Below are 20,331 nucleotides of genomic sequence, written 5' to 3'. Positions count from 1 at the left end.
TTATGTTTGAAGAAAGCTGAGATAGAACGAAAAGAATTATTCGATTAATGATCCATAGTTAGTTACGTTATGAATGTACTTAAGAGTTTGGAGTATTATCCACGCATCATATATGTTGACAATCATACAGCCGTAGAAGATTTCGGTATAAGTTAAAAGAAAGAATTGAGTCCAGGTCATAGACAAAGGATTGAATTTTTAGAAGATTGTATCATAGATCTTCCATAGCATCCATGAAAGGCTAAAGTTATACCATGAGCCGCAGATCGGAAGATAGCTTAAGCCTACATAAAGGTTGATCAGAGGGAAAAGGAAACTAAAGAATTACATCAACTAAGTAAATCAGAAGTCTGATTATTGGACCCAGAAAGTTATAGACATCATGATGGAGAACATTGCAGAATCACTCTAAATATCAGAAGTACAAGAGAGATAGTACAGTAGCTATATTCTATAACGGCTTTATGATAAATCCAGTTATAAGAGTACCAGCCTTATAAGACATCAGTATGAAGCACCTACCGGATTGTGTATGCACCAAAGGTGCAAGTGTTATGATAAGAGCTTCAAGTTGTAGATGTTAATTGTACCTATGTGGAAGGGAGGTTATGAAAGAGATATAAGATATGATGCGAGATTTTAAGGCAAAAGTAAACAACGTACGAGATACTCAAATGCAGAAGGTTGTGAATAGTCCATACTGCGGATAGAAGGCAAGAAGCGTAGGTATTCAGTACCCATGAATGATAGCGTCGTCGTCAGTGGCATATCTTCCAGCCTATGGTTTCTAGGTATCGAGAGGTCTAGTTAAGGGAGTAAAATAGAGTAAGAGACGATGTGATGTCTCGCTTGATGTTCCAGAATAATACAAGGAAATCTATGGTGCAAGAAAGGTTACGAGCAGTATAAATGGATATATGTAGCTCGCAAGCTAAAGTATGATAGACCAACAAGGTTTTAGGAAGACAAGAGTAAGGACAAGAAAGGGGGAGTGAGAAGGTAACGAGAAACAGATGAGTCCTCGGGATTAAGCCCATGAAAACAAGATAGTTGATGGCTTCTCTAAGTTATAGAAAGCTCAATATAGCCTGAATGAACTCAAAGGAATCTAAGACTAGTAGCATTTAGAAGAGATGGAATGTTGTCCTGGTAGTAGAATAAAGGTGTAATTGTGATAGATAAAGGATGAAGTTTGAGCCTTCGACTGAGTAATAATTTGAAGAGGATTTCATGGATTGTGCGGAATTAAAATACCTACGTAAGGTGAATCACATTGGGATGCTATAAAATACCATTATTAATTTCAAGTCTTGTATCAAAGCCAAACTCGTTGTTACCGCCATCTTTTCACCTTCAGCAGACCCTACACTGAATGGCATGGGTCAAAGTAGAGAGAAAAATAAAATAGTGTAACTGAATAGCATATTTAGTGGCTTAGGGGTAAGAGGTAACCAAAACAAACATTAAAAGGTATCTATAAAATATAAAGAACATCAGGAAGGCGTTGCGTAACAGTTGGTATTAGAGCCTAGGATCGACATCGGACGAGGGAACACATTTTCCATCATCACCATTTCTGACCATGGTGAATCATGGGGTGCGTCTAGCATCCCTAGAAGATACGGTTGACCGATTATGACCCATCATGGATACGGTGCCTGATCAAAACAACAACCTAGTGCAAAGGTTGGACGACCTAGACTGTCGAATGCAACAGGTGGAAAATGACATTACAAACATCAGTCGTGACTCTGAGGATGACCGACAAACGGCAGTCATTGAAACTTCCAATATTCATTGCAAATTTGAGGACCTCCAACAAGAGCATGCCAATGATTTAGCCCATCGGCAACAAGAGCCAGACAGACTAACTGTCATGCAGCAACCCATAGACGACTTGACAGGCAAGCTCAATGTTGTCAATGCTGCCCTACAGAGCCTACTTCGAGGAGGCGACAACCACATCAGGGGTGCCGCAAACCTCACCCCCATTCCACAAAAGCTTAAGATACCGGAGCCAAAGCCATACGATGGATCCTGGGATGCTAAAGGAGTGGAAAACTTCATCTTCGACATCGAACAATACTTCGATGCCGTGGGCCATTTGGAAAAATCCAAAAACGTAGCAACTGCTGCCATGTATCTTCAGGGCGATGCCAAACTTTGGTGGCGGGTCAAATACGAATCCATCAAGGCCGGTGAAGATACTCTCCAGACATGGGATGAGCTGAAGGCAGCCCTACGCCTGCAGTTCTTCCCCGAAAATGTGGAATACAATGCAAGGAGAAAGCTACGGAAGCTCCGCCACACCAGATCAGTGTGGGAGTACGTGCGCGAATTCTCCGCACTCATGCTAAACATACGTGACATGGGGGACAAAGACAAACTCTTCACATTCATAGAAGGTTTGAAACCTCATGCCCATATGGAACTACAGAGACAACGGGTAGACACCCTGCCCAAGGGCATTCAAGCTGCAGAATGCCTTGGCGATTATCATTTGAGAACTAAGAATGGTAGGCCCTAGCCGTCTGTCCGAGGGGGATTCAATGGAAACCATCCCAGCAATGGTGGCCCAAGCAAAAGTGGAGGAGATCGGAGTGCATCCAAAACTAAGACTCCTCCCTCCAGCAGCAACAGTGCTGCATCCATCAACAACAATCAGGGGAGAAAGCCTCCCTTAGAATGCCATCATTGCGGCGGGGCACATTGGAACAATGAATGACCAAACATAAAGGTCAATGCTCATCAAACTGTCGAGGATGAGTCAAATGAATCAGACACATCAGAAGAAGACCAGGTAGGCGCCTTCAATGCAATTGTTGGCTCTATCCCCCATGCCTTAGCGAGGACCAGTGCATGTCCTCCTAAGAAAACGTCAGTCCCAATCACCAAGAAAGGGAAGGAAAAGATGGACGAGAGGCCTCCTAAACAAGCGAGGACCCTAATGTTCGTCGAATTGAAAGTGAACGGCAAGCCCTTTCACGCATTGATAGACACGGGTGCTACCCACAACTACTTGGCTTCAACTCAAGTAGAGCGCCTGGGTCTTGTCGTGCAAAATAGCAAAGGCCGCATCAAGGCTATCAACTCACCACCCCAGACATTGGGTGGAACAGCTACAAATGTCTCAGTTGTGAGCACGTGATTTTTTCCCTACATGAAATACTCCCATAAATTCAAAACAAAGTAATTTCGTCTCATTATTTGCAATTTTGTGGATTTTTTGGCATTTGTTGTTAATTATTTGCATTTTTGTCTGTGCATTTCGTCTGTTAATTAAAATACAAAATGTGTTGCATTTCCATTTAGGATTTAATTTTTGCATGTTTGAAATAATTAGTAATTTAGTGTTTTATAAGACTGGAAAAATCACAAAAAATAGTTCATTTTTGCATTTTTATTTTAATTTCTCGAATTTTGTTAGCTTTCTTTAATTTGGTATTTAGTTAGTATGGTAATTATTTTTAGAGGTTAATTAGTTAATTTGGAAATTGAAAAAAGAAGAAAGGATTCAAAAAAAACAAAGGGAAATTCGATTTGGGCCATTTATTTAAACCCCCCCCTCAGCCCAGTTGCCCCCCCTCGTACCCGCCCAATTCCGACCCAAACCCGCCTATACCCGGTCTGGATTCCCCTTTCAAGAGAAACGACGCCGTTTCGACCAATACCAATCTGAGCCGTTGATCCTTACTTGATCGAACGGCTCAGAACTAAAGCTGCGGGAGTATATATATATGTCTAAATACACACACCCCCTCAGTTCATCGTCCCCAACATCCCAAATTCAGAATGAAGCCCCCCCCAAACCCTAGTAGCCGCCTCAGAATTCCCCAGCGTCTGGTGGCGGTGCCGGCGTCCAACCGCCACCGAATTAACACCATCAACTCCCTTCCACCTCCCCATCCCAAATCTCCAAATAGTTCCTCTCAAATCCCTCTCCATCGCCTCGAATTTCAGATCTGAGATTAGCACTTGAAACCCTAAAACTCCCAGATCCACCCAAAATAACACCATGCAACCCCTCGTCTCCTTCCTGCCTTAAATACATGTTGGTTTCATCTCAAAATGGTTCGTTAGTGGTAGAGCCGAGGTCCGGATAGCCAAGTGTCCCCTTGGGTTCTTTTCTGGCTTAGCAAGGTCAAGTGAACCTAATACCGTCATTAACCGTTTGTCTTTGGTTAAGGACAACCGATTAATGACCGTCAAAGGTTCACTGTCTCCTCCAAGTTTGTTTGAGTTCATGCAGTTCTTACCGAAGCAGGTTTGGGATAATTTCCCTTTGCATCGATTGGTTTCTGTTGATCTCTTCTATTTGTTTGCTTGTTTGTTTGTTTTACAGCTTTCCAGAATTTTCGTCTCTTAATTAATTGCATTATGTTCTGATTGCAAGTTTGTTAGTTAACTTGTTTGCGTAGTTGTCGATGACAACCGGCTTCGTAAGGTTTGGGTTTAATTTGGTTGCAATTCACGAGATTTTCTTTTTCTGCTGGGTTTTATTTCACATTTGTGAATTAATTTTGGAACTAAGTCAAGTATAGTTCATCATTCGCATTAATTATTGTTTGAAGAACATTTTCTGAATTCATGTTTATGTGTGAAGGGTATTCAAGCTAGTTTCTCATAATTTCAATAGTTGTTTTGGATTTCAATTTGTTTGAAAGTGTCAGCCCATTTGTTTACTGCTATTGAGATTGTGAGCATTTAGAATTTAAGGGGGGTAAGTGAATAATGGGGAACTTTAGGGGGTAATTTTGGAGATTGTTTCAACCTAAGGAATCTTCAATAACTGATGGGAAGCTTCCTAATTGGACAGCTGCCCAAAATGGTTAGGGAAAACAGGCTGTAAATTGAAAATATCTAAAGGGAATGGAGACCTGTCCAAAAATCAGTTTTAAAAGATGCCCTATGAGGGTATTTTGAAAAAAAATCTAACGGCTTTGCCTTGGAAGGCACAGCAGACCCTTGGCCTTTAAAAAAGAAAGCTTTTTTCTCATTCAAGACAGTTTTTTTACACCTTAGAGAGAGAAAAAGGGCTAAAAAATCAAAAAACGAGAGACGGCTAAAAAGAAATACAAAAGTACTGTTCCATTGAAAATCTTTAGGGAAATTCTTGTGGTACTGATTTTGTGACAAGTTCTGAGCAACTGAAGTTTTAAAGGAGCTGAATATGTTTTGGTATACAAGTTTTTGGTTCACTGTTGGGTAGATTTTGGTTCTGAGCTGTATGTGATATCACTGTGGGTGCAAACTGGGCTAAAGTGGTCTTTTCTTAATCATTTCTGGGCTGATTTTGTTGTTGATTCCTGTTCCTGCTACTGAGTCCATTCCTGATTCCTCATTTCTCTATTTTGCTTTTCAATTTCCAGGTATTTCCTTCAAACTTTGAACGGAAATAAAGCTTTGTATGGCAATTGTGCTTGAATTATGTAGTTTGAGTTGAAGAAATTGATCGCCGCCCTTTCCCTATCACCTTACCAGTTGTGATGTTTAATAAATGTTGTCTTCATGTTCCTACTAAGTTCACATAAGTTATTTAGTTATTGTCGTACCTTTTAGATTCTTTATGGTGTTGTATAAAGGTTTCCCTTTCACTCGCTTAACTTGAATGTTGAAGGGTCTTGATCATGTGTAGGAGCAGTAGAGAATTATCGCAAAGAATTTTAGTGGTGTCAAGTGTATTTCTGGTCTGTTGAGACCAGTGCTGTTGGCTTGAATGCATGTTGTCCAGTTTTCTTTAGTTCAGCTATACACTTGCAGATTGAGGCCTGTTTGTTAGGCATACATTGTTCGCTGCTGAGGAAACTCGATATCGAGTCTTAAAGCTTCTAGCAGATTACCTTGAAATCTGACTTGGGCTCGTTGGGCCGAAAGTTCATTTTCTTGCGAGATGGCCATGTGATTCCAAGGCAAATGTGGGCCTGAAGCGTAGACATGATTGAAATTATAAGTCTGGTTGCTCTATGTTTGAATAATTAAGGGAAAAGATGTTGGTTTAATCACGGCTCCACATTGTTTTAGCTGATTGATATTCAATAAAATATGTACAATTGCTAAGTTCCTGGGTATGATCTGCGTTGGAGCTTGCAGTTGGGCCTTTAACGTTGGCCCCACGCCTTCGACGTGCTAAATTTCATTTCGGACTTCTGTTGTATTTCATAATTTGGTCTTGTTATCGATGTGGGCCTGTAGTGGGTTAGGTTGTATATTAATGAGATGTTGTTGCATTTCGTTAAGTCACTTGTTTACTTAGGTGGAATTCAAATCACCTTAGACCTTTAGTTAACTAATTAGACCTTTTAAAAAATGTATTGAGGCACTTCCGACTAGTCCAATGTATAACTCGTGGCCTTAGCAATTCCGACTCGATTTTGGGAATAATTATTGAATATTCGTAGAGAAACCTTTAGGGCCGTTTAAAATACAATTGTGATTATGTACACGTTCGCGTGACATGATTACAATTCTAAAAACTAATTCGGAGTATGCGTTCGCGCAACTTCGAGCAAACCTTCTTAATAATAAAAATGGATTTGGCAAATGTTTATAGTTTGCTTTAGACACGCGCGACTTTGGCCAAATATCTTTTTCTTAATAAATAAACAAAGCATTATTAATTATGGACACATTCGCGTGACATGGTTTTTTGACGCGCCAAGGGAAAAGAGTATACGTACGCGTAACTCAATTCTTTAAATTACGAATAATCAAGTGATTTTAAAAACGGTTAATAGACAAATGCACATAGGATCTAAAATCAGTAATTAAATAATTTTAATAAGCCAAGTATAATCAAAGCGACCGTGCTAGAACCACGAAACTCGGGAGTGCCTAACACCTTCTCCCGAGTTAACAGAATTCCTTACTCGGATTTCTGGTTCGCGGACTGTTAAACAGAGTCAATCCTTTTCCTCGATTCGGGATTTGAACCGGTGACTTGGGACACCATAAATCTCCCAAGTGGCGACTCTGATTTTTAATAAACAAACGATCCCGTTTCGATTGTCCTTTAATTGGAAAAACTCCCTTGTATTTATACCCTTTACGGGGTATAGGTAAAAAGGAGGTGTGACAGCTCTGGCGACTCTGCTGGGGATCGAACCCAGAATCTCTGGTTCAGGGTTCAAGAATTCGAGCTTGTTGATGATTTTTACTTGGCTTCTTTTATTGTTAATATTATTGTATTCTGTGAATCTTTTGTGCTAAATGTTATTTGTTTACTGCTTTGTTATTGTTTGAATTGTATACTAATATTTTCTTACGCCACCTCTCTGAGTCTTCTGAAAATTGCGCACACGTTCGCATGGCCCGCTTTTTCTGTAGAAATTATACCAAATAGAACGAGGTTGGGCAAGAGACAAGGCCGGGTAGACTTCAGTGCTCCCGGTACTTCGCCCCCTCTTCGGCCCTAGTTGTCCGCTCAGGTACCCCAAGTCTAGACCAAAATCCCAGGATTTAAACCTAGAAAAACACAGCCCCATGCCGGATCCCTAGTAGGAACGTTTGTTTGCATCATGTTTAGGGGACTCAACATAGGGGTTGGGTCCGTCTAGGACAGGTGTGCCCGAAATAACAGACCATCCTGCTGCATCCTATGTGCTATGTGAATATTTATTTGTTTTGGCTTGCATGTTGACCGGCTGGGGAAAATAAAGCAAAAAAAAAGGAAGAGGGGAAAACCAAAAATGATATAGGGAAGGAAATAAGACTCGGTTCTAAAACATCCCGGTATTTGAAAAGCGTCCCGAACTTTGCCCAAAAAATTTCAAAAAAAAGGGGGTTATTTTTAAAAGAGTCAAACATTGTGTTCTTTCAATTGTGTCAAAACTGACAGAACTACGAAGGTCTGATTCTCACCGGATGTGGGATACATAGGCAACCTATATCGGGTTCAGCCTTATTTTTGAAAATAAGAGAAAAAGAAAAACAAGAAAAGAGAGTCGGTGGTCGAATGAATGCAATCTTGATTTTGGTCAAAATAAGTCGATCCAGCTTTGGCTATGTCTTAAACCGTTCTTGCCGAGGTAGCCTGAGAGTATTTTTTAATTGTTGAAAGGCTATTTTCGTAAAAGAATGGACCAGTTTGTGAAGGGTCATAAAATAATTCCCCCGACCTCAAAATTCGCGTGAAATTGGGAAGGGGCCGCATTTGCGAAAACAGCCATTTGGACAAAGCTGGCATACAGGGGAAGAGATTATGGTTCTTTTCTTCTTTTATTTGTTCTTTTTCTTTTCTTCTTCGAAAAACTGTTTACAAAAGGGTCAACTCGAGTCAAACCCTAACCTTAATCCTCCACAGGAACAATGAGTACCATCCAAGAACCGTCGGAAGTGGTCAGGGAACAGGCTCAGCTACACTTGCGTATGTGGTGGAATGATCTAGATGAAGATGGTCAGAAATGGGTGAAAAAGCACTTGGGTGCTCTTATAGACATCTTCGAAATCAAACCACGGGAAGATCAGCTCAAAGCTTTGGTAACGTTCTAGGATCCTGTCCACAATGTCTTTTGTTTCTCATATTTCGAGATCACTCCTACTTTGGAGGAGATAGCCGGGTACATTGAATTCGGACGAGACTTGAGGAAGCAACAACTCATATTTCCAAGGGCTCCATCGGTGCACAAATTCTTTGACCTCTTGAATATTAGTAAACAGACAAGTAAGGAACGTGTAAGCAACGGGTGTTATGCTTTCCATTTCTTATACTTCAGGTTCGGGCATTTCTCTGGTTTTGAAACGCATAAAAAGGGCTTGAGCAATAAACAAAACAAGGGCCTTTGGCAAATTCATCGTCGGTTCGCATTTATTGTGGCATTCTTGGGGATCATGGTTTTTTCAAATGAGAAAGGAACGGTGGACATTCGTATGGCTAGAATTGCACAAATCCTCACTCCCAAGGAAGATCATACACTTACCCCGTTGGTGTTAGCAGATATCTATCGCACACTGACTGTATGTAAAAGCAGGGGATCAGTTTTTTTAGGGTTGCAGTATCATTCTGCAAATGTGGTTGATCGAGAATCTTCGCCATCATCCCAGATTCATGAGTTATGGTTCGAGCCCAAACAACTTCATCATTAGTTACGAGGAGAGGATAAAAGATTACAACACACCAGAAGTATTTGAAGCATGGTTTCTCATTGAAAGCTCTCGACACAGGTCAGGTTGAGTGGACTATAGGATAGCTCCCAAGGACAGAAGCCATCTATATGACTGCTACCAAAGGATACCTGAGGATAATGGGCGTCAGGAGTATTCAGCCATATGCACCGCAGAGGGTCTTGAGGCAATTGGGGAGGTATCAGATTGTGCCTGAAGATGAAGATCTAAGCATCTAGGTCATAGAGTTGCATCCAGAAGCCGCATTGCCTGAGGCTGTAGTTCAGCAGGATTCGAATAGCTGCCGGTATCTCAAAAACGGCACCCAGGTACCAGACGTCGCCAAGGGGGAAGTAGATCCAAATTATGTTGCGTGGTTTGAGGAAATATCTTATGTAAGCAACGAGCCAAAACCCGAGAGGCCCGCCAAAAGGCCTCATGTTCAAGCCTTTGATGATAAAATTCAAGAGAGGTTAGCTTGGGGGGAGAAGGAGAAGGAATATAAGGCCATTATCCACGGTCTGCGAGAAGAATTGAGAAATGTCACCTTCAACAATGATTTGAAGGCACAAGAGGCCGAAGGTTAAAGGAGAAGATTGGTGCGAGAAAACGAGGCCCTCAGAGCTCAAGTTCGACAGTTGAAAATTGAAGCCGAGAACCCAGGCCGAAGCAGGAAAGGTGAGAGGCTCATTTACAACCTCACTCAAAAGGTACGTGACTACGAAGATGACCTGCAGAAAGTTGAGTCTGAATTAGCAAAAGCACGGGCAAGGTTGGCCAAAAGCGCCGAGGGACATGCAACTTTCGTTCAATAGATGAAAGAAAGATATAAAAGAGGGGTCATAGGTTGGGAAAAGGTAGTCGGTAACCTCGAGGGGGAAATGGCTAAACAAGCCAAAAATTTTAAGGCTAAAAGAGAACATTATTACGCCTTAATGGCATGGCTAGAAAGGGACTTGCAACAACTCTAAGAGCAGAACCAGGTAGCTGAACGAACTTTGGAAGCCAGAACCGAACAAATTGGGCGTTTGTTGCAAGAGAAGGGCGTCATAAGAGAGCGAGTCAAAAGGTTGCCAACTATATCGCAATGAAGTGCAGTAGCTGTGAGGATATGACAAGATCCATGTTCTTCGCCACTGTGATGATTTTTGTTCGCCGGGTAATGGAAGATCTCTACCACCTTCAGGAGGATTTAGCAAGTCGGCCCACAGCAAGGCCGAATGCCGCCCCGCGGGTCCTAGGGACAGTTGAGGCATTGATGTATTCGTGATTTCTTGAGTCTGTGTTTTCTTTCCGTTAAAGTCTGCCAGTTGTTTTGGAGTCTATATTTCTGTCATTAGAGCATGCGGGTTGTTTGTTTTTGAGTCTGTATCTCGAATCTATTAGTTTCTTTCGAGTCTGTTAGTTTCAGTCTTTGTAATAGCATTTTTATATGAAAATTGAAAATCCCAAATGTTTTTACTTTATTTTACACTTATCCACCAGAACTACGCTCGGTCTGATTCATGCGGGGTCATGATACGTAGGCAATCTCCATAGGATTCGACCATAACCAAAAGAAAGAAAAGAAAGAAAAAAGAAAGAAAGAAAAAAAGGGAAAGAAATAAGAGGAAAAACAAGAGAGTAAAGAAAAGGAAAGAGTGGAAAAACAAGAAAGAAAAAGAGAAAATAAGAGAGAGTAAAAACAAAGAGAGAACAGAGGCTAGAATGAAAGGAAAGAAAAGAAAAGAATGTTTGCAATTAAAAGAAAAAAAAGGTCGGGATGACGCATGCAACTGATCAAATACATAATAGAGACGGTTAACTGTCTAGGTGCATTCATGACTAATATGTGATTGCCAATCTGTTAAAGCTTAATCGCTAACAAGGTTGTTTGTTTGATGTATTAAGTCCAGGCAGGTGGTTAGTTGACTAGCATTCTGGAAACTCACTCCTACAACACCCGATCGAAAGATAGGCTGAATATGGTCGACCAGGAACCGGAAACAAGTATTATCGACCCATCGAAAGAGGTGGAAGAAATGGACGTTAATGCAATGAGGGAGGAAATGTATAAGCTGAAACAGTAGATGGCTGAAATGTACCAAGCTTGGGTGAAAGGGCATCCACCACCGGTTTATCCCGCCAATCCTGCTTATATCCCACCATCAGCCCAACCTCCAGAGCCTCCCACTGTGAACTCATCTCCAGCCTTCCCCCTCTACCAACAATGTCAAGGCACCACTTCCCATACTTCTCAAGCTCCACCGCCCAAACAAGTCTCGTACCCTCCCCCACCAATTACACCTACCTGCTACATTACACCGATCTTCCAGTGAACCCTTATTCCAAACTCACGATAACCAATACTATCCCCATGAACCCACCTTCAAAATTCCAGAACCATGTCCTTACACTCCTCATCTTGAAATCCCGGTAGAGACCGAGAAACCGCCCAAAAATCCCGAGAATGAAGAGATGATCAGAAAGGTCAAAAGCTTAGAGCAATCGTTCCGAGATATGAAGGGGTTGGGAGGCCAAGTGAGTGTGGCCTATAATGATTTATGTCTGTTCCTAGATGTTCAGTTGCCAGCGGGGTTCAAAATGCCCAAGTTTGATTTGTACGATGGGCATGGCGACCCAGTAGCACACTTAAGAGGGTTTTGTAGCAAGATGAGAGGAGCAGGTGGAAGAGATGAATTGCTGATGGCATATTTCAGCCAAAGTTTGAGTGGGTCGGCGCTAGAATGTTACACCAGACAAGATCATAGCAGGTGGTACACATGGGACGATTTGGCCCAAGCCTTCGCCTGATATTTTTAGTGCAATCTCGAAATCATCCCAGATCGTCTGTCATTGACAAAGATTGAGAAGAAGTCCGGTGAGAGTTTCCGAGAATATGGGTTCCGTTGGAGAGAGCAAGCAGCGAGGGTTGACCCCCCGATGAAAGAAAGCGAGATAGTTGATTATTTCTTGCAGGCTTTGGAGCCCACTTATTTTGGTCATTTGGTATCAGCAGTGGGCAAGTCCTTTAATGAAGTTGTGAAAATGGGAGGCATGGTTGAGGAGGGACTCAAGTCCAATAAGATCATGAGTTACTCAGCAATCAAAGCAACCACCCAGGCCATTCAAAACGGTACTGGGGGTGTACTCGGAAAGAAGAAGAAAGAGGATGTTGCAACGATCGAGTCGGCAGCTTGGGGTGGATCCAGGAACCTTCCACCATTCTACAACCATCCTCGACCCTATCCCCAAACATACCCCCACAGCCCATATAGCCCACCACAACACTACTACCCACCGCCAGATCCCCATTTTTCTATCTATCACGCACAAACCTATACCCAACCTCTCGCTCACATGCAATGGCGTGCGCCAGCCCTACAGAGTCCCTACCAAACTCCACAAAATACCCATCCACCCCCAAAAGCCTATAAAAACCCCCCTGGAACAGGTTTTCGACCCAATCAAGCCTTTAAGAATGAAAGGGTGCAGAGGCAGAAGACTTTCACTCCATTGGGAGAATCATATACCACCCTATTCCACAGATTAAGATAGTTGGGCATGTTGAATTCGATCGAGGCTAAAATGACGAATCCCCTTCCCAGAAATCTTAATCGCTCGGTAAATTGTGAGTATTGTTCAGGGGCCCTGAGCCATGACACAGAGAAATGCTGGAAACTAAAAACAGTTGTACAAGAGCTCATTGATACTCATCGGATCGAGGTCCAAGCCACAGAAACACCAAACATCAACCAGAATCTGCTACCAGCTCACCATGAAACCCATATGATTGAGTTGATACATAAGGGAGGGGAGGCTAAGAAACCCTCGCAGACGGTGATGATGATCCGCTCCAGTGAAACCAATTCAAAGGAAAAGGTAACCAGTGGGAAATCAATGGTCCGGCGGAAAGAGGTAGACAACAAGCCAACTGTGGTAGCCGGAAAAGGGTCGTCAAGTACTGTTGCAGTGAAACCAGAGAAAGCTAAAGTGGTGGTATGAGGGGTTACAAGTAAACTTGTCGTGGTCGTGAAGGGTGCTCGCACAGAGCCTGTTATTATAAAGCCAGTAACTCAGCTGCCAGTAATCAGCAGCAAGGCAGTCCCGTGGAATTATGAACGAGTGAGTGTAACTTACCAAGGGAAAGAGGTTAGAGAAGAGGTGTGTGAGACCCATGGTTTGACTCGATCGGGGAGATGCTTTGCCCCCGAAGAGTTGAGAAAAGCTAAAGCTTCCAAAGGCAATCCAGTGTCGGTGAAGAAAGCTGTGTCCGAGGAAGAAGTAGAGGAATTTTTGAAAAAGATGAAAGTACAGGACTATTCCATTGTCGAGCAGTTGAGGAAAACACCGGCTCAAATCTCACTCTTATCATTACTGATCCATTCCGACGAGCACCGTCGAGCTTTGAAGAAGATCTTGAACGAAGCCCATGTTCCTGACAAAATCTCAGTAAACTACTTGGAAAAGATAGCTAACAAGATATTTGAGGTAAACCGAGTCACCTTTTCTGATGATGAGTTACCCATGGAGGGTACCGAGCACAATAGAGTCCTCTATCTGACGGTGAAATGCGAAGATTCTGTGGTTACTCGGGTGCTGGTTGATAATGGATCTAGTACGAGCATCTGTCCTCTCTCCACATTGAACAAATTGCAAGTGGAGGATGAAAGGATTCACAAGAATAGTATTTGCGTCCGGGGATTCGACGGTAGAGGGAATGATTCAGTCGGGGACATAGTGCTTGAGCTCACAATAGGGCCAGTTGAATTTACTATGGAATTCCAGGTGCTCGATGTGGCTGTTTCATATAATCTGTTGTTGGGACGACCCTGGATCCATGCTGCCAAAGCAATCCCGTCTACTCTGCATCAAATGGTCAAGTTTGAATGGGATCGACAGGAAATTGTTGTACATGGTGAAGATAATTTATGTGTGCCTAATGGTGCCATTGTTCCGTTCATAGAGGTTGACGATGGCAAGGGACCATGGGTTTATCAAGTTTTCGACACAGTATCGGTAGAGAAAATTCCGGAAGGAAAGTGCATGCCAACTCCAAAGATGGTTGCGGCATCAGTCATGGTAGTTGTCGAAATGTTGAAAAACAGTTTCGTACCGGGCAAGGGTTTGGGTACATCTCTGCAAGGTATTGTGCAGCCAGTCTCCCTTCCAAGGAATCTAGATACTTTTGGTCTGGGGTTCATCCCTACCGCCGCAGACGTGAGAAGATTTAGGAAAATGAAAAAGAAGGCATGGGCATTTCCAAAGCCAGTCCCGCGTCTCTCAGGTCATTCGTCAGGCCGGGTACCAGAAAGCAACTATTGTCAAAGGTCCCTGGACCACTGATTGAAACCGATAGAGACTTGGAGAAAGGGTTCGAAAGGTTATTCGCTGAGGTTAATATGGTTCAGGCTGGGGAAGGGTCCAGCAAGGCAGATGTGCAATTGGTGGGGCCACGTACAAAAGTCAACAACTGGGAAGCTACTCCTCTTCCTATCCGGAGGGAGTCTTGGTAGTGGGTTTTAATTTTCTTTTAGTTGTCTGGATTATTCCAGGGTCTGTAATTCAGATGTTATGTTCCGTCCAGTTGGATGTGTTAAAACCCTGCTATCTTTATATTCAATGAAACGCAATTGTTCTTTTCCTTCATTTCTTCTAATTTTATTTTTTTTTCTTCTTCTGTATAGTTCTTTTTATGATGATATCAATGACATGACATGCATGAGGAATCTTCGGCCCAGTTTTAAAAGCCAATCTAACTCTGAAGTAATAATACAAGAAATTGAGTGTGATGATGAGTTGGAATTTGATGATGATGAGGCCTATGAAGAAATTAGTAAGGAACTAAGTCATTTTGAGGAAAAGCCCAAACCTAATTTGAACGATACAGAAGCAGTTAATTTAGGGGACCAAGAAAATGTCCGTGAAACTAAAATAAGCGTCCATCTAGAACCTCAACTCAGGGAGGAGATAATCAAAGCATTGTTTGAATACAAAGACGTTTTTGCATGGTCCTATGAAGACATGCCGGGTCTAAGCACTGATTTAGTGGTTCACAAATTGCCCACTGACCCGGCCTTCCCTCCTGTCAAACAGAAGCTGAAAAAGTTCAAAACGAATATGAGTGTAAAAATCAAAGAAGAGGTCACCAAACAGTTCGATGCGAAAGTTATTCGGGTCGCGCGGTATCCCACCTGGTTAGCCAATGTTGTGCTTGTGCCAAAGAAGGATGGCAAGACCAGGGTGTGCATTGATTATCGGGATCTCAACAAAGCAAGTCCGAAAGACAATTTCCCATTGCTGAACATCCACATCTTGATTGACAATTGTGTCAAACATGAGATTGGTTCTATTGTGGATTGTTATCATCAGATCTTAATGGACGAGGAAGATGTAGAAAAGATGCATTCATCACGCCGTCGGGAAAGTACTGTTATCGGGTCATGCCATTCGGTTTGAAAAATGCTGGGGCAACCTACATGAGGGCAATGACAACAATATTCCATGATATGATACACCAGGAAATCGAGGTGTACGTGGATGATGTGATCGTGAAGTCTAGGAAGCAGTCTGACCATGTCAGGGATCTGAAGAAGTTCTTCTGAAGGCTTCGCAGGTACAATCTTAAGCTTAATCCTGCAAAGTGTGCTTTTGGGGTTTTGTCTGGAAAGTTGCTGGGGTTCGTAGTCAGCCGCCAGGGTATTGAATTGGACCCATCAAAAGTCAAGGCCATCCAGGAATTTCCACCTCCGAAGAACAAGACCGAGGTGATGAGTTTGTTGGGGAAATTGAATTATATCAGCGGGTTCATCGCTCAGCTCATGACAACTTGTGATACCATCTTCAAGTTGTTAAAGAAAGACATTGCGGTCAGGTGGACAGATGAATGTCAGGAGGCGTTTGATAGGATAAAGGGGTATTTGTCAAATCCACTCGTGTTGGTCCCGCCAGAAGCAGGGCGACCTTTGATTCTATATTTGATGGTATTGGACAATTCATTCGGCTGTGTATTAGGTCAACATGATATCACTGGCAGGAAGGAGCAGGCCATATATTATCTCAGCAAGAAATTCACACCGTACGAGGTCAAGTACACTCAGCTTGAGAGGACATGTTGCGCCCTAACTTGGGTGGCGCAGAAGCTGAAACATTATTTGTCATCTTACACTACCTATCTCATATCTCGCTTGGATCCATTGAAGTATATCTTTCAGAAGCATATGCCCACAGGGAGGCTTGCAAAGTGGCAGATCCTGCTCACAGAGTTTGACATTGTCTATGTGACCCGAACTGCAATGAAAGCACAGGCATTGGCGGACCATTTGGCCGAGAACCCGATTGATGAAGATTATGAACCTTTGAAAACTTATTTCCCTGATGAAGAGGTTATGCACATTGATGAGTTAGAACAAGTTGAGAAGCCTGGATGGAAACTTTTCTTTGATGGAGCCACAAACATGAAGGGCGTAGGGATAGGAGCAGTACTTATTTCTGAAACAGGGCAGCACTACCCTGTTACGGCTCAGCTTCGTTTTTACTGTACCAATAACATGGCTGAGTACGAGGCATGCATTTTGGGTTTGAAGTTAGCTGTGGATATGGGTGTCCAGGAAGTCTTGGTCTTGGGTGACTCGGACCTCCTGGTGCACCAAATTCAGGGAGAATGGGAAACACGGGATTTGAAACTCATACCGTACAGACAGTGTTTGCATGATCTTTGTCAACGATTTTAGTCAATAGAGTTCAGGCATATCCCAAGAATACATAATGAAGTCGCCGATGCTTTGGCAACTTTGGCGTCAATGTTACATAATCCAGATAAGGCTTATATGGACCCTCTGCAGATTCAGGTCCGTGATTAGCATGCTTACTGTAAAATGGTAGAAGAAGAACTTGATGGGGAGCCATGGTTCCATGATATCAAAGAATACCTCCGGATAGGGGTATATCCGGTACAGGCCACAAGTGATCAGAAAAGAACAATTCGACGATTGGCAAGTAAATTTTTCTTCAGCAGAGGGGTGTTATACAAAAGAACTCCAGATCTTGGATTGTTAAGATGCATAGATGCAAGACAGGCCACAGTAATCATGACTGAGGTACACTCCGGAGTTTGTGGGCCGCATATGAGTGGGTACGTTCTTGGCAAAGAAAATTCTCCGAGCAGGTTATTACTGGCTCACTATGGAGCGGGATTGCATCAGTTTTGTGCGTAAATGCCATCAGTGCCAAGTGCATGGAGATTTGATTCACTCCCCACCATCTAAACTGCATACAATGTCGGCACCATGGCCCTTTGTTGCCTGGGGCATGGATGTGATTGGGCCAATCGAGCCAGCAGCATCAAACGGACACAGGTTTATTCTGGTAGCCATTGATTATTTCACCAAGTGGGTTGAAGCGAAAACTTTCAAATCTGTGACCAAGTAGAGCAGTGGTCGATTTTGTGCATTCAAATATCATTTGTCGGTTTGGGATTCTGAAGGTAATCATCACGGACAATGGTGCCAATCTCAATAGTCATCTGATGACAGAGACATGTCAGCAGTTTAAGATTATACATCGCAATTCCACCCCATATCTCCCTAAGGCGAATGGAGCAGTCGAGGCAGCCAACAAGAATATAAAGAAGATACTTCGAAAAATGGTGGAAGGTTCTAGGCAGTGGCATGAAAAGCTGTAGTTTGTGTTGCTGGGTTATCGCACTACTGTCCGCACTTCAGTAGGGGCTACTCCTTATTTTTTGGTGTATGGTACGGAGGCAGTAATACCCACAGAAATTGAAATCCCATCCCTTCGAATTGTTGCTGAGGCAGAAATTGATGACGTTGAATGGGTCAAAACCCGCTTGGAGCAGTTAAGTCTGATTGATGAAAACAGATTAGCGGCAGTATGCCATGGCCAATTGTACCAACAGAGAATGGCAAGAGCGTATGACAAGAAGGTACGTCCATGGAGGTTAGAAGTAGGTCAACTAGTGTTGCAACGTATCATGCCTCATCAGGCTGAAGCAAAAGGAAAGTTTGCCCCGAGCTGGCAGGGGCCATTTGTTGTATCTAGAGTGTTGTCCAACGGCACATTGTATTTGACAGATATAGAAGGCAAATGTGTAGAAATGGCTATCAATTCCGACGCAGTCAAAAGATACTATGTATGATTTCTTTCTTTGATTGTACTTATTTGTATTTGGCGTATTTTGAATATTGAAATGACGAAGGCGTTTTGTTCTGCTATCTAAACACTTTATCCCTTGTCACCCCTTTTGAGCCTTATTTATTTTCTTTCATACTCCTCTTTCGGGATCAACGGTACAATTCAGAAATGCAAGTGCGGAGGATAAGTAAGTAAAAAGAAAAGAAAGAACGAACAAGAAAGGAAAAGGAGAAGAAAAGTAAAAAGAGATAAGAAAGAGAAAGAAAACAAAAGAGAAAAGCGAAGAAAAAAAAGAAGAGAAAAAGAAAAGGAGAGAAAAGAAGAATAATAGAACAAAAAAAGAGAAAGAAAAAGAAAAGAAAAATCACAACAAACAAAGTAATTCCTATGACATGAACTACGTTCGACCTGATTCCTTTTAAGGATACGTAGGCAGCCTCACGGTTCGGTCCCATTAAAATAAAAATCCAAAAGTCTCCAAACAGGAAACTGGGGCAGAAGTTGTGTTTATTGTAAGAAATAGGATTCCGAAAGTTGTAATTCTAAACCCATGAGAATTGTTTTGAGCCTTTGATATCATTTCTTTTTAACCCTGTCCAAAAGCCCACATTACGGTCCAAAGAAAGACCTTCTGATCAGTCTTTGAGAAATGCCAGGTCAAGTAGGCAAAGGTAATTCATGTCAGGGGCAACACTCTGGTTCAAGCAGAAAAATAAAAATGAGAGTCTTATTGGTGAAAACCTTCACAGGCACCGTAAGGCGACGGGAGTTGAGAGAAATAAAATGAGAGAGTCTTATTGGTGAAAACCTTCACAGGCACCGTAAGGCGACGAGAGTTGAGAGAAATAAAATGAGAGAGTCTTATTGGTGAAAACCTTCATATGCACCGTAAGGCGATGGGAGTTGAGAGAAATTTAAACGAGAGAGTCTTATTGGTGAAAACCCTTACGGGCACCTTGAGGCGACAGTGAGTTGAAAAGTCAACAAGTGAGAAAGGTCTGTTACTGGTGAAAACTGTTTCAGGGCACCGCAGGACGAAAAAGGCTGAGGTTTGGGTAAAGTAGTCAGGTCATGGGAATTCTGGGGCAACAAAGTCGGCATCTGAAGGTTAATTGGTTGGACAGATTGGGCCGATTAATCCAAAATGCATGTCATGATCATCGGTACCAGCTGTCCCACTCAGATAAGTTTCTTTTTCTTTTTCTCTTTGTAGCAGTCATCTGGTTTTGGATTCTTCCTATCCTCAACCCGCAAAGCCATTGCATTTCATTTTCTTTTGGGTTAATTTGGCTAAAATGTTTCAATGTTAGTCTTACTCAAAGCAAGTGAAAAAGAATTTAAAAGCTCACTACTTACTTCCAAATTGCAAAGCACGGAACGGGCAAAGCATACTAAGAATAACACGACGAGAGAGGGGGATACAAGGAATCATCGGAAGTTTCATCAGTGGAATGGTTTGGTAATGTCATGGGAGACGCAAAAGTTTAGATAAAGGGGTCATAGGTAAGACAACAACGCGGGTATAGAACACTTGGCTCGTCAAAGTCACGGGGTTTGAAAGTTAGTCAGGAAGTCAAAGCGGTTCAGGGCCAATTCGGAGAAGCCAGCCAGAACACGCACTGCAGCGGAAAGATCTTCAGCAAGAATGCCATCAACTAACCACCATTTTAAACTGACAAAATTTTCTTTAATTGAAACAGGGGCAGGAAATTTCGGTTGTTCCGGAGAAACTCTCTGTGGAGAAAGGCAGTCACCAAACAGGTTTGTTTTGATTTTCAGGACCCTCCTGGAAAATGGGACCTAGTTTAAAGTTCAGAAATAGCATAATTTAGCATAAATGTATCCTAAAGGAATATAAGTTGACTTAGAAGTGTGCATGTTCTATATAGGGATCAATTAGGAGTTTTTAGGACCCTCCTGAATAATGGGACTTAGCTTTAAGATTTCGATTAGATAACAACATTTAGTGTAAGTTCTGTTGTAAGGTAGTATAGTTCAACTATAAAAGTTGTCACTCTTAAGATAAAATTTGACTTTTGATTTTCAGGAACCTCCTGGATAATGGGGAGTAGTTTAAGACCTTTTTAGATAACAAAACGT

The sequence above is a fragment of the Nicotiana tabacum genome, chromosome 21, assembly GCF_000715075.1.
Source record: "Nicotiana tabacum cultivar K326 chromosome 21, ASM71507v2, whole genome shotgun sequence".
NCBI classification, from domain to species: Eukaryota; Viridiplantae; Streptophyta; class Magnoliopsida; order Solanales; family Solanaceae; genus Nicotiana; species Nicotiana tabacum.
Note: the sequence above shows the minus strand (reverse complement) of the source record.